Source organism: Prionailurus viverrinus, chromosome B3 (assembly GCF_022837055.1).
Source record: "Prionailurus viverrinus isolate Anna chromosome B3, UM_Priviv_1.0, whole genome shotgun sequence".
Lineage (NCBI taxonomy): Eukaryota > Metazoa > Chordata > Mammalia > Carnivora > Felidae > Prionailurus > Prionailurus viverrinus.
The window spans coordinates 41,218,169-41,231,216 of record NC_062566.1 but is presented as its reverse complement, the minus strand read 5'-3'; the positions used below and the strand labels follow the sequence as shown (position 1 = coordinate 41,231,216).

The window sequence follows — 13,048 nt, the reverse complement described above, 5'->3', positions numbered from 1 at the left end:
TATATATGCCAGGATTTAATTCTGAACTCTCTTATTCCATTGGTCAATGTGTCTATTTTTGTGCTAGTACCATGTTTTTATTACTATGACTTTGTACTGCAGTTTGAAATTTAGAAGTATGATGATACCTCTGGCTTTGTTCCTTTTTTCAAAACTGCTTTGACTATTTGGGATCTTTTGTGTTTCCACATAAATTTTAGAATTGTTTCTTTTGTTTCTGTCAAGAATGCCTTTGGAATTTTGATGGAGATTGTGTTCAACCTTTAGATGGGTAGTATGGCCATTTTAAACAATATTAATATTAATTTTTCTGAATCAGCACAGAATGTCTTATTTGTTTGTCTTCTTCAGTTTCTTTTAGCATGGTTATTATATAGACCTTTCGTTTCCTTGGTTGAATTTATTCCTAAATATTTAATTGTTTTTGGTGCTACTGTGAAGGGGATGGTTTTATTTCTTTTTCAGATGCTTCATCATTATGTAAAGGAATGCAGTTGATTTCTGTGCATTGATTTAAAAAAAAATTTTTTTTCAACGTTTATTTATTTTTGGGACAGAGAGAGACAGAGCATGAACGGGGGAGGGTCAGAGAGAGAGGGAGACACAGAATTGGAAACAGGCTCCGGGCTCTGAGCCATCAGCCCAGAGCCCGATGCGGGGCTCGAAGTCACGGACCATGAGATCGTGACCTGGCTGAAGTCGGACGCTTAACCGACTGCGCCACCCAGGTGCCCCATGTGCGTTGATTTTATACCTGCCACTTTACTGAAATTTTTGCTTAATTCCTACAGTTTTTTGACCGATTTTTTGGGATTTTCTTTATGTAGGATCATATCAGTAAATGATGACAATTTAACTTCTTCCTTTTTTATTTGGATGCCTTTTTATTTCAGTCTTGCTTACTTGCTCTAACTAGACTTCCACTACCATATTGAATAGGAGTGGCGAGAGTGTACATTCGTGCACTGTTCCTGATCTCAGGGGAAATGCTTTCAATTTTTTCTCCACTAAGTATAATGTTAGCTGTGGATTTGCAGTATGTGGTCTTTATTATTGAGGTATGTTCCTTCTATGTGAGAATATTAAGAGTTTTTACCATGAAGGATGTTGTATTTTGTCAAATGCTTTTTCTGCACCTGTTGAGATGATCATGTGATTTTTATCTTTCATTTTATTGCCTTGATGTATTAAATTTTTTATTTGTGAGTTGAACCATCTTTGCATCCCAGGAATAAATTCCATTTAGTCATGGTGCATAATCCTTTTCATGTGTTCTTGAATTCATTTTCCTAATATTTTGTTGAATTTTTGCATGTATATTCATCAAGGATGTTGATCTGTAGTTCTTCTTGTGGGATCCTTATCTGGTTTTGGTATCAACATAATGCAGGCTTGTAGAATGGGCTTGGAAGTGTTCCCTCCTCTTCCCTAATATTTTGAAAGAGTTTAAAGGGAATTGGCATTAATTCTTCTTTAAATGTTTGGTAGAATTCTCAAGTAAAGCCACCTGCTCCTGGAGAGTTTTCTATGTTGAGAGGTTTTTGCTTACTGACTAAATCCTCCCGTGCCCCCCCCCCCCTTCTTCCTAATTCAGTCTTTATAAGTTGTTTCTAGAAATGTATCCATTTCTTCTAGGTTATGTAATTCATTGGCATATCATTGTTCGTAGTAATCTCTAATGACTCTATTATTTCTGTACTATCAGTTGTAATGTCTCCTCTTTCATTTCTAATTTTGAGTCTTTTTATTCCTGATTTCTTTAGTTATTGTAGCTAAAGGTTTGTCAATTTTATCTTTTTGAAGAACCAGCTCTTAGTTTCATTGGTCCATATATTGTTTTTCTGATCTTTATTTATTTCCACTCTGATCTTTATTATTTCTTTCCTTCTGCTAATTTTTGTTTTAATTTGTTCCTTTTCTAGTTCATTGAGGCATAAAATTAGGTCCTTAATTAGTGATCTTTCAATTTTTTTAAAAAATATGTATCTTTTTAAATTCTTTTTAAAGTAGGCACCATGCCAAACGTGGGGTTTTAACTCTGAGATTAAGAGTTGCATACTCTACTGACTGAGCCAGCCAGGTGCCCCCTAATTTCTTAATATATACAATTATTGTTACAAAGCAGTTCCTCTCAGAACTGCTTTTGCTGCATCCCACAATACTTGATATGTTTTGTTTTCTTACTTGAGATAATTTTTAATTTGCTTTTTGATTCCTTCTTTGACCCAATGGTTGCTTAGAAGCGTGTTGTTGAGTCTCCACATATATGTACATCTTCTCACTTTCCTTTTTTTGATTTCTAGTTTCATACCACTGTGGTCAGAAAAGATAGTTGGTATGATTTTGATCTTAAATTGTCTAAGATTCATTTTGTGACCTATCATATGATCTGTCCTGTAGAATGTTCTGTATGCATTTGAGAATAATGTGTATTCTACTGCTGTTGGATAGAATGTTCTGTATGTCTATTAAGTCTATTTGTTCTGAAGTATGTTTCAATTCCAATGTTGCCTTGTTGATTTTCTGTCTGAATGATCTATTACTGATAGTAGGGTATTTAAGTCCTCTACAATTACTGTATTGTCTCTCCCTTAAGGTCTGCTATTAATTGCTTAATAGATTTTGGCACTTAGGTGTTGGAAGCATATATATTTATGCCTGTTATATATTCTTGATGTATTGACCCCTTTATCACTATATAAACAAGAGACCGTTGTCTCTTGTTACCCTTTATGGCTTGAAATATATTTTCTCTGATATAAGTATGGCTATGCTTGTCTTCTTTGTTGTTCTTTGCTTGGAATATCATCCTTCATCCATTCACTTTGAGCCTATGTGTGTCTTTAAAGCTAAAATGAGTCTCCTATCAGTAGCATATAGTTGGGTCGTGTTTTTCTTTTTAATATATCCAGGCACTCTGTGCTTTTTAATTGGTGAGTTTAAGCCATTAACATTTAGGGTGATTATTGATAGATAAGGATATACTACCACCATTTAATCTTTTGCCTCCTGCTTATTTTGTTCTCCATTGTTTCTTTATCCTTCTGTTTCTCTTTACCTTTCTAAGTGGTGGTTTTTCGTGGTGATTTGCTGAGTCTTGCCATTATGTTTCATGTCTCTGCTCTGGATTTTTGCTTTGTAATTACCATTAGGTTAACATAGAATATATCATAGATAGGGGCGCCTGGGTGGCTCAGTTGGTTGAGCATCTAACTCTTAATTTCGCCTCAGGTTATGACCCCAGGGTCATGGGATCGAGCCCCACATTGGGTTCCATGCTGAGGATGTAGCCTGCGTAAGGTCCTCTCTAACCCTCTCCCCCACTTGCATCTTCTCTCAAAAAAAAAAAACAAAACACAAACATACATACACACACACACATACATACACACTCCTTTTTCTGTTGGTAGTAAATTATCTTAATTCTCCTATAGTTTCCATTCTTTTACTCTTCCCCTTTTATATTTTTGAGTTTGCAAATTATCTCTTTTTATGCTGTGATTTCATTACCAAGTTGTAGTGGCTATTATTATTTTTAGTGCTTTTCCTTTAACCTTTATTATTAAGAGTTTTTTGTTTTTAATTTTTTTAATGTTTATTTTTAATGTTTATTTTACATTAAACATTAATGTTTAATGTTTACATTAATGTTTAATGTTTTTTTTTTAATGTTTATTTTATGTTTGATTTAATGTTTATTTTGAAGCAGACTCCAGATGCGGGGCTCAAACTCACAAACCATGAGATCATGACCTGAGTCAAAGTCGGGCACTTAACCGACTGAGGCACCCAGGCAACCCCGTACTTAAGAGTTTAATATATTATTCTAAAGAAGAGTTACAGTAGTCTAATTCTGACTGTTTGTAACCTTAATCAGAGTTTTGTGTACTTTGATCTTATTGTTTCAACCTGAAGAGCTCCTTTCAACATTTCTTGTAAGATAAGTCTAGTGAGGTGAATTCCCTCAGCTTTTGTTTCTCTGGGAATACCTTTATTCCTCCTTCATACCTAAAGGTTATTTAACTTTACTGGATAAAGTTGTCTGGCCGTTTTTATCTTTCACTATTATGAATGTCATTGCAGTCCCCTGACCCTAGAGTTTCTGCTGAGAAAATCTCCTGATAGCTTAATAGGGGTACCTTTATTGTTTACTCTTCCTGCCCCCCCCCCCCCCCCCCCCCCGGCTACCTTTAAATTTTTCTTTATCATTGACTTTTGACAGTTTTAATATAGTATGGCTTGGAGAAGGTCTTTTTGCATTCAGATAATGTGTTCTGATAGCATCATGAATTTGTATATCCAGTTCCCTTCCCCAAATTTGGGAAGCTCTCAGGTATTATGCTCTTTTCTCCTTTCTTTCTCTTTTCTCTGTCTGGAATACCCATTATTCTTATGTAGGCATTTTTAATGAGTTCAGTTTTTTGTTTTTTTTTTTTAAGTTTATTTATTCTGAGAAGGAGGGGAGGGGGGCAGAGAGAAAATCCCAAGCTGCCAATGCACGGCCTGATGCAGGTCTTGAACCCATGAACCAGGAGATCATGACCTGAAGTCAGATGCTTAACCAACTGAGCCACCCAGACACAGATTACTTTGGCTATTTGGGGTCTTTTGTGCTTCCATACAAATTTTAGGATTATTTATTCTGGTTCTGTGAAAAGTGCTGTTGGTATTTTGATAGGCATTGCATGAAACCTGTGGATTGCTTTAGGTAATATGGACATTTTAACAACATTTGTTCCTTCCATCCCTTACCATGGAATATCATTCTGTTTGTCATCTCTGATTTCTTTCATAAAATTTATTATTGTCAGAGTACAGGTCTTTCACCTTGGTTAAGTTTATTCTTAGGTATTTTATTATTTTGGTGTGATTGTAAATTGGATTCTTAATTTCTCTTGCTGCTTCTTCATTATTAGTGTATAGAAATAGCAGATTTCTATATACTGATTTTGTATCCTGCAACCTTACTGAAGTCATTTGTCAGTTCTGGCAGTTTTTTGGTGAAGTCTTTTGGGTTTTCTATATATAGTATCATGCCATCTGCAAAGAGTGAAAATATTACTTCTTCCTTACCAATTTAGATGCCTTTTACTTCTTTTTGTTGTCTGATTGCTATGGCTAGAACTTCCAGTACTATGTTGAATAAAAGTGGTGAGAGTGGACATCCCTATGTTGATGTGGACCTTAGGGAAAAAGCTCTCAGTTTTTCACCATTGAGTATGATATTAACTGTTGGTTTTTTTACATATGGCCTTTATTATGTTGAGGTGTATTCCCTCTAAACCTATTTTGTTGAGAGTTTCTATTATGAATGGATGTTGTACTTTGTCAAATGCTTTTTCTGCATCTATTGAAATATGGTTTTTATCCTCTCGTTTTGATGTGATGTATCACATTGATTTGAGAATAAAGAACCATTCTTACATTTGAGAAATAAATCTGAGTTGATCGTAGTGAATGACTTTTTTATTGTATTGTTTGATTCAGTTTGCTAGTATTTTGTTGAGGATTTTTGCATCTCATCTTTGCATTACAGATATTGACCTATAGTTCTTTTTTGTGTGGTGTCTTTATCTGGTTTTGGTATCAGGGTAATGCTGGCCTTATAGAATGAATTTGGAAGTTTTCCTTCCTTTTCTATTTTTTGGGATAGTTTGAGAAGAATAGGTATTAACTCTTCTTTAAATGTTTGGTACAATTCACCTATGAAGCCATCTGGTCCTAGACTTTTGTTTGTGGGGAGTTTTTTGATTACAGATTCAATTTCATTGCTGGTAATCAGTCTGTTCAAATTTTATATTTCTTTCTGGTTCAGTTTTGGGAGATTATATGGTTCTAGTAACTTATCCATTTCTTCTGGGTTGTCCAGTTTGTTGGCATCTAATTTTTCCTAACATTCCCTTGTAACTATTTGGTGTTGGTTGTTATTTCTTCTGTTTCACTTCTGATTTTGTGTCTTTTTCTTTTTAATGAGCCTGGCCAACAGTTTATTTGTTTAATCTTTTCAAAGAGCCAGCTCCTGGTCTCATCTGTTTTTTTGTTTTTAGTTCCTATTTCACTTATTTCTGCTCTAATCTTTATTATTTTCTTCTGCTGGTTTTGGGTTTTGTTTGTCCTTGTTTATTTAGCTTCTTTAGGTATGAGGCTGGTTTGAGATTTTTCTTGGTTCTTGGGGTAGGCCTGCATTGCTGCAAACTTCCCTCTTAGAGCACCTTTTGCTGCATCCCAAAAATTTTTGGACCTTTGTGTTTTCCTTGGTGTCCATCTATTTTTTGATTTTCCCTTTCCTGGTTGACTCATTCATCAGCATGCTATTTAACCTCCATGTATTTGTGTTCTTTCCAGATTTTTTCCTATGGTTGATTTCTGGTTTCATAGTGTTGTGGTTGGGAAAAGATGCATGGTATGCCTTCCATTTTTTTAATCTGTTGAGACTTATTTTTTAGCCTAACATGTGATCTATTCCAAAGAATGTTTCATGTGCACTTGAAAAGAATGTGTATTCTGCTGTTTTATGATGGAATACTCTGGATATATCTGTTTAGGTCCATCTGTTTCAGTGTATCACTCAAAGCCAGTTTCCTTGTTGATTTTGTTTGGATGATCTAGCCATTGATTTAAGTGGGGTGTAAAAGTCCCCTATTATTATTGTATTATTATCATTTAGTTCCTTTTGTTATTTGCTTTAGGTATTTGGGTACTCCCATGTTGGGTGCATAAATATTTACAAGTGTTGTATCTTCTTGTTGGACTGTTTCCCTTTATGATTATACAGTACCTGTTTTTGTCTCTTGTTACAGTCTGTTTTAAGGTCTATTTTGTTCGATATAAATATTGCTACCCTGGCTTTCTTTTCACTTCCATTTGCATAATAAAGATTTTTCCATCCCTTTGCTTCCAATCTGCTGGTGTCTTTACTTCTGAAAGGAGTCTCTTGTATGTGACATATAGATGGAATTTGCTTTCTTATCGATTCTGTCACTCTATGTCTTTGGATTGGAGCATTTAGTTCATTTATAGTCAAAGTAATTATTGATAGGTATGTACTTATTGCCATTTTGATACTTGCTTTGTGGTGGTTTTTGTAGTTCTTTATGCTCTTGCTCTTTCATGGTCTGCTGGCTTCCTTTATTGATAGAAATTCCTTTATCTTTATTTTTTGCATATCTATTACTGTTTTTTGATTTGTGGTGACCATTAGGTTTACATATGACATCTTATGCATATATTAGTATTAAATTGACGGTCGCTTAAGTTTATACCCATCCTTTTACTCCTCTCCCCTCCCACTCTACATCCTCTTACTTTGTGAATCCCTTGACTAATTTTTATATATATACTTAATTTTATTGCTTTTGTGCTTCCTACTTTTCTTACTTCTACTTATGGTCTTTCCTTTCCCCTGTAACATTTCTTGTAAGGCTGGTTTAGTGGTGTGAACTCCTTTAACTTTTGTTTGGGCAACTCTTTATCTTTCTATTCTGAATGATAGCCTTGCTGGATAGAGTAGTCATGGTTGCAGGAATATTTCTTTCAGCATTTTGAGTATTTGAATATATTATGCCACTCTCTTCTAGCTAGAGGCACTCCTCTCTCCCCCCTGTTATGGATGTCTGATAAGTTGTAAATTAAAAGGAGAGAAAAAAGAAACACTCATGCTGTCATCAGGCTGATGTCCCTCAAGTTAATTTTTCTATATGGTATGAGGTGAAAATCAAGATTCATTTTTAGTATGCCTATTCCATTAGTTCAACTCTATTATCATCTTCTCCTTTAATTATATTGGTACTTTTGTCAAAATCTTTAACCACATATGTTCAGGTTTTTATTTTTATTCTATCCTTATGTCAGTACTATAACATCTTGGTTTTTGTTGCTGAATAAGAAGTCTTGACATCAGGTAGAAGGAGTCTTGAATTTTTTCTGCTACTTTAAGGTTGTTTTGATTATTATAGGTCCTATATAGTTGCATTTTTATATTATTTTAAAGTATAGTTGCATTTCTATATATGTACAAAATGAGACTGAAAATTTCTAATGGAAAAATTTATGGAATTTTGATTGGGATTGTTTTGAATTTATAGATCAATCTGAGAAGAAATGACATCTTCGTATTTAATTTCTTAATCTATAAGCATGATTGTCAATACATTAGACTTGATCAATATTTAAAACTTCTCCTCTCCTAACGACACTTAAGAAAATGAAAAGGAAATCTAAAGACTGAAGAGAAAATATTCCTAAAATATATATTAAGAAAGGACTGGTATTAACATATCAAGAAATCTTCCAACTCAAGATAAGGAAAAATATTAAACATAAATACATGAAAAGATGTTCAACATCTTTAGTCACAGGAAAATGCAAATTAAAACCATAATGAGATATCATTATACATCCACTAGAATGACTGAAATTAAAAAAAAATGATAATATCAAGTGTTGGTAAAGATGTGAAATAACTGGAACTCTCTTATACTGCTGCTATGAATATAAAACAATATAATCACTTTGAATAACAGTTTGGCAATTTCTTAAGTCTAATATATACCAACCATACAACCCAGCTACTCCACTCTTATTTACCCAAGAGACATGAAGGCATATGTGCACACACAAAAATCTCTACACAAATATTCAGAATAACTTCATTTGAAAGAGCCTAAAACTGAAAATAACCCAAATGTCCATTATCAGGTAAACACAGAAACAGACTGTAGTTCGTCCATTAAATGAAATTCCTCATCAATATATAGGAATGAACTACTGGCACATGAACTACTGCAATAACATGGATGAATCTCTAAGTATGGTAAGTAAAAGAAGCCAGATAAAAATGAGTCTATATTTATGATTCCACTCATAAAATTCTAGAAAATACCATAAAGGACATAAAGTAGATCAGTGGTTGCCTGGAGATGGAATGGGAATGGATGATAAGGGGCATAAGGAAACCTGGGAATGATGGATATGTTCTTTATTTTACTGTGATGGTTCATGGAGATACATACTTGTATATGAAAATATTTATCAACTGTTTATCTGCAATTTATTGTGTGTCACTATCAATAAAGGATAAAATAACAAAGGTCACATCTGTTCTATCATAAATCACTAAACTGGACAAAATATATAAAAACTGTTTCAAACAACGGACAACAGACAGAGCAGGACTGTTATCCCTGAGAGAAGAGAAACAAGTAAAGTGAACTCAATGATTGCTACTCCATCTTTTTGCCTGGATGCATTTTCCTAACAGGGAGGGGAAATCAATCAGAGCCCAGAATGCTAAATATGAAAAGACAGAGATGGGAGTTCATGGAGACTGACCAGTTGGCATGCAGGACAGAGCTCTAGAGAGAAGGGAGCTATGCAGAAAACGAGCTCCATATAAATCCCCTTCAATATCTGTTTAGTATTAGGGCAAACACATCAAATGAAACTCATACAGTTGAAAAATTATATATATAAATCAGTTTTAAACTGAACAATTCCCAGAGTTGTGCAGGGCAAGAAGTTCAAGTTTCATCCAACTGAAGCCATGAATTCTGAGTGGTCAACTAGGGCATTCAATGTCAACAACAAAGAGGCTATCCCACATTACTATGCCTGAACTATCTCTTGAATGAAATCTATTCTGGCTCCACCATAACAGCCTATAAACAAGGCTCAAATTTATCAGACTGATCAACAAATAAATGCCTTACACTCATTGAAAACAAAATTAAGACAGTCAACAGTGAAGTAATCATAATGTCCAGCATCCAATAAAAAGTCAGTAGACATGCCAGAACCCAAGAAGATGATCCCTAACCAGGGGAAAATTCAAATAAAGGAAATGGTAAGAGATGTTAAATTAGCAGACAAGGAACTTAGAAATCAAACTTATTTTTTACAACCCACAAAGTTTTAGAGATGAAAAAAACTAATGTATGAAATAAAATTTTCACAGGATAAGATTAACGGGATTAGACAGTACAGTAGAAAAGACTGGTAAACATGAAAGAACAAAAATAAAATGAATGAAAAAATAAAAGTTCAGTGACTTCTGAGGGAACATCAAGTTCAAAACTAGATGTAAATGAAGTCATAGAATAAGAGAGTGTCGAAAAAATATAGGAAGAAAAGTGGCCAGAATCTGCCGATTTGACTAGAAAATACACACAATAACACACATCATAATCAAACTGCTATAACCAGTGATTAAAAAGAAAATCAGTAAATAAACAGGAAGGGATGGACTGGGGAGGAATATCTCTTCCCTGCACCTCCATCGCACCTCACCTAGCACCTCCTATCAAAGTTACCCAATTGCTTGAATGGTGCTAGACCACTAGACATGTATGTGGGCTTTAGTAAGTGCCACTACATAGCAAATGCCAAGCGCATGATACTTCAGACAAGGGGCTCACTGCATCGTCCCAAGGAGAGGCTCCTAGAGCTCTTAAGTACCAGCCCAAATCTGTTGGAGGTGGACTGGGAAGCCCTGGAAGGATAGACAGCCACCTAGGAACAGGCCATGTCCATCCCCTCCAGTCTCCCAAACAGAGAAACTGAAAACCATGGCTTTCCCCATGCGGGAAAAGGCAGACCTGTAGCAGAAAATTTCTGTCAACCTCTGGGTTATGGGGCTGGCAATCTTATGCTGCATCGCAATGAAAACTCTAATTTTCAGTTACAGGAGAAAATACCCATCAACGTATTAATTCAAATCTAACTTAAGCCTGGGGCACCTAAATCATATAGCCATCACTATGAGGGAGGTCTCTAACCCTAACAATACTGATTTGAGACTCCAGAGGAAAATGAATGAGCAGGCTGAAGAATCAAAAAAGAAAGCAGGCAAAAACCTCTTTGATCTTGGCCGCAGCAACTCTTACTCAACACGTCTCTGGAAGCAAGGGAAACAAAAGCAAAAATGAACTACTGGGACCTCATCAAAACAAAAACCTTCTGCACAGCAAAGGAAACAATCAGCAAAACTGAAAGGCAACCGACGGAATGGGAGAAGATATTTGCAAATGACATATCAGATAAAGGGTTAGTATCCAAAATCTATAAAGAAGTTATCAAACTCAACACCCAAAAAACAAATAATCCAGGGAAGAAATGGGCAAAAGACATGAATAGACACTTCTCCAAGGAAGACACCAGATGGCCAACTGACACATGAAAAGATGCTCAACATCACTCATCATCAGGGAAATACAACTCAAAACCACCATGAGATACCACCTTACACTTGTCAGAATGGCTAACATTAACAACTCAGACAACAGATGTTGGCAAGGATGCAGGGAAAGAGGATCTCTTTTGCACTGCTGGTGGGAATGCAAACTGGTGCAGCCACTCTGGAAAACAGTATGGAGGTTCCTCAAAAAATTGAAAATAGAACTATCCTATGACCCAGCAATTGCACTAGTAGAGGTATTTATCCACGGGATACAGGTATGCTGTTTCGGAGGGACACATGCACCCCAATGTTTATAGCAGCACTATCAACAATAGCCAGAGTATGGAAAGAGCCCAAGTGTCCATCGATGGATGAATGGATAAAGATGTGGTGTATACACACACACACACACACTCACACACACACACACACACACACACTGGAGTATTACTCGGCAATCAAAAAGAATGAAATCTTGCCATCTGCAACTACGTGGATGGAGCTAGAGGGTATTATGCTAAGCGAAATTAGAGAAAGACAAATATATGACTTCACTCATATGAGGACTTTAAGATACAAAACAGATGAACACAAGGGAAGCAAAGCAAAAATAATATAAAAACAGGGAGGGGGACAAAACATAAGAGACTCTTAAATATGGTGAACATGAGTAATGAATTAAAACTGAAGTAAGTATTTGGCACTTACAAACTGGTCTGACAAAAGAGGACCCCACAGACCCATGGTTATAGTAGTTAATATGGCCCACTGAGGGTGGAGGCCTTCGAGTATGGAAACTTTATTCTTTACAACCCAATTAATACTGGTTATTCCTACTATGTTTAATTTAGTGCCTACTCACATAGCTTCTCACCAGTTTGCCCTCACCTTTGAAGGAACACAATACACCTCAACTAGACCACACTGCAGCAGTGTTGCCATCACAAATAACTTTGCAGACAGGCTCCTAACTGCATTTATCTTTCTCCAAAAGCATAGGTATTACCTTATTTTGATGACATCCATCTCCAAAGAGATTCACTTGACACACTCATTAAGGACATACAAAGTCCAACATTTTTTAGTCCTTTTTGGGTTCCGAAGCCAACACATTCCTCATTGACGAGTTTTGATTTAATCTCACGGATGCCACTACTTAGAAATGAGCCCATCTTAAATGGGGCTCCCTCCAACAAAGGCCCTAGAATCTATCCATAGGAAAATCAACAGACACTTCCTTTAGTGCCTTTAAAGACTCCCCTAGAGAGGCTTTGACAACCTCCCCTCTTACTTCCTGGTCTCTGGACCACCTATGATGGCCTGAAGTTGCCCATAGGCTTCAGATGCAAGAAACTACCCTTCTTAGTCTCAAGCTATATACCAGTAGAGCAGAAATTGCTGGCCACGTACTGAGATATCCTGGAAATAGTGGCTCCTCTAGATCTCGAGCCTCTGTACCCAGCTGCCCATTATGTCTTGGGTCACGGAAGCAGCACCCCACAAGCGTAGCAATGCTATCGAGGCCTCCTTGTAAGATGGAACCAAACATGGGTTCTGTGACCTTAATTCCACTTGCAAGAGAAATGGCCTCCTTTGTTCTCAGCCCCTTGCCAGATGTCACCCCTCCTCTAGAACCCTTAGCTACCTGTGGAGCTGCTTGGGAATTACCAAGTGAACAGCAGTGAAAGCTCACAGAGGGTACAGACGGTATCTCCACCACCATAAATGAGGGAGCTGAGTGCCATGTTGCTTTCCCTTAACCAGGGTGTCCCCAAGAAAGGATAGAACACAAGAGTCGGCAAAAGTGGCCAAACTTCAGGCAGTCATCATGCCCCGCTCAGCAAATGGCTCCATCTGCACCTGTGTACAAACGTT

General features: G+C 36.3%; 1 protein-coding gene across 1 annotated transcript in view; it reads left to right on the top strand.

The window, feature by feature from the left end:
* MINDY2 (MINDY lysine 48 deubiquitinase 2) overlaps positions 1 to 9,177 on the top strand; it is a 100,402-nt gene extending 91,225 nt beyond the window's left edge. The window contains exon 11 of the transcript XR_007152885.1: positions 8,698 to 9,177. The gene's annotated coding sequence lies outside the window, so the exon portion shown is untranslated. The remainder of the gene's footprint in view (positions 1 to 8,697) is intronic.
* The last annotated feature ends 3,871 nt before the right edge of the window (positions 9,178 to 13,048 follow it).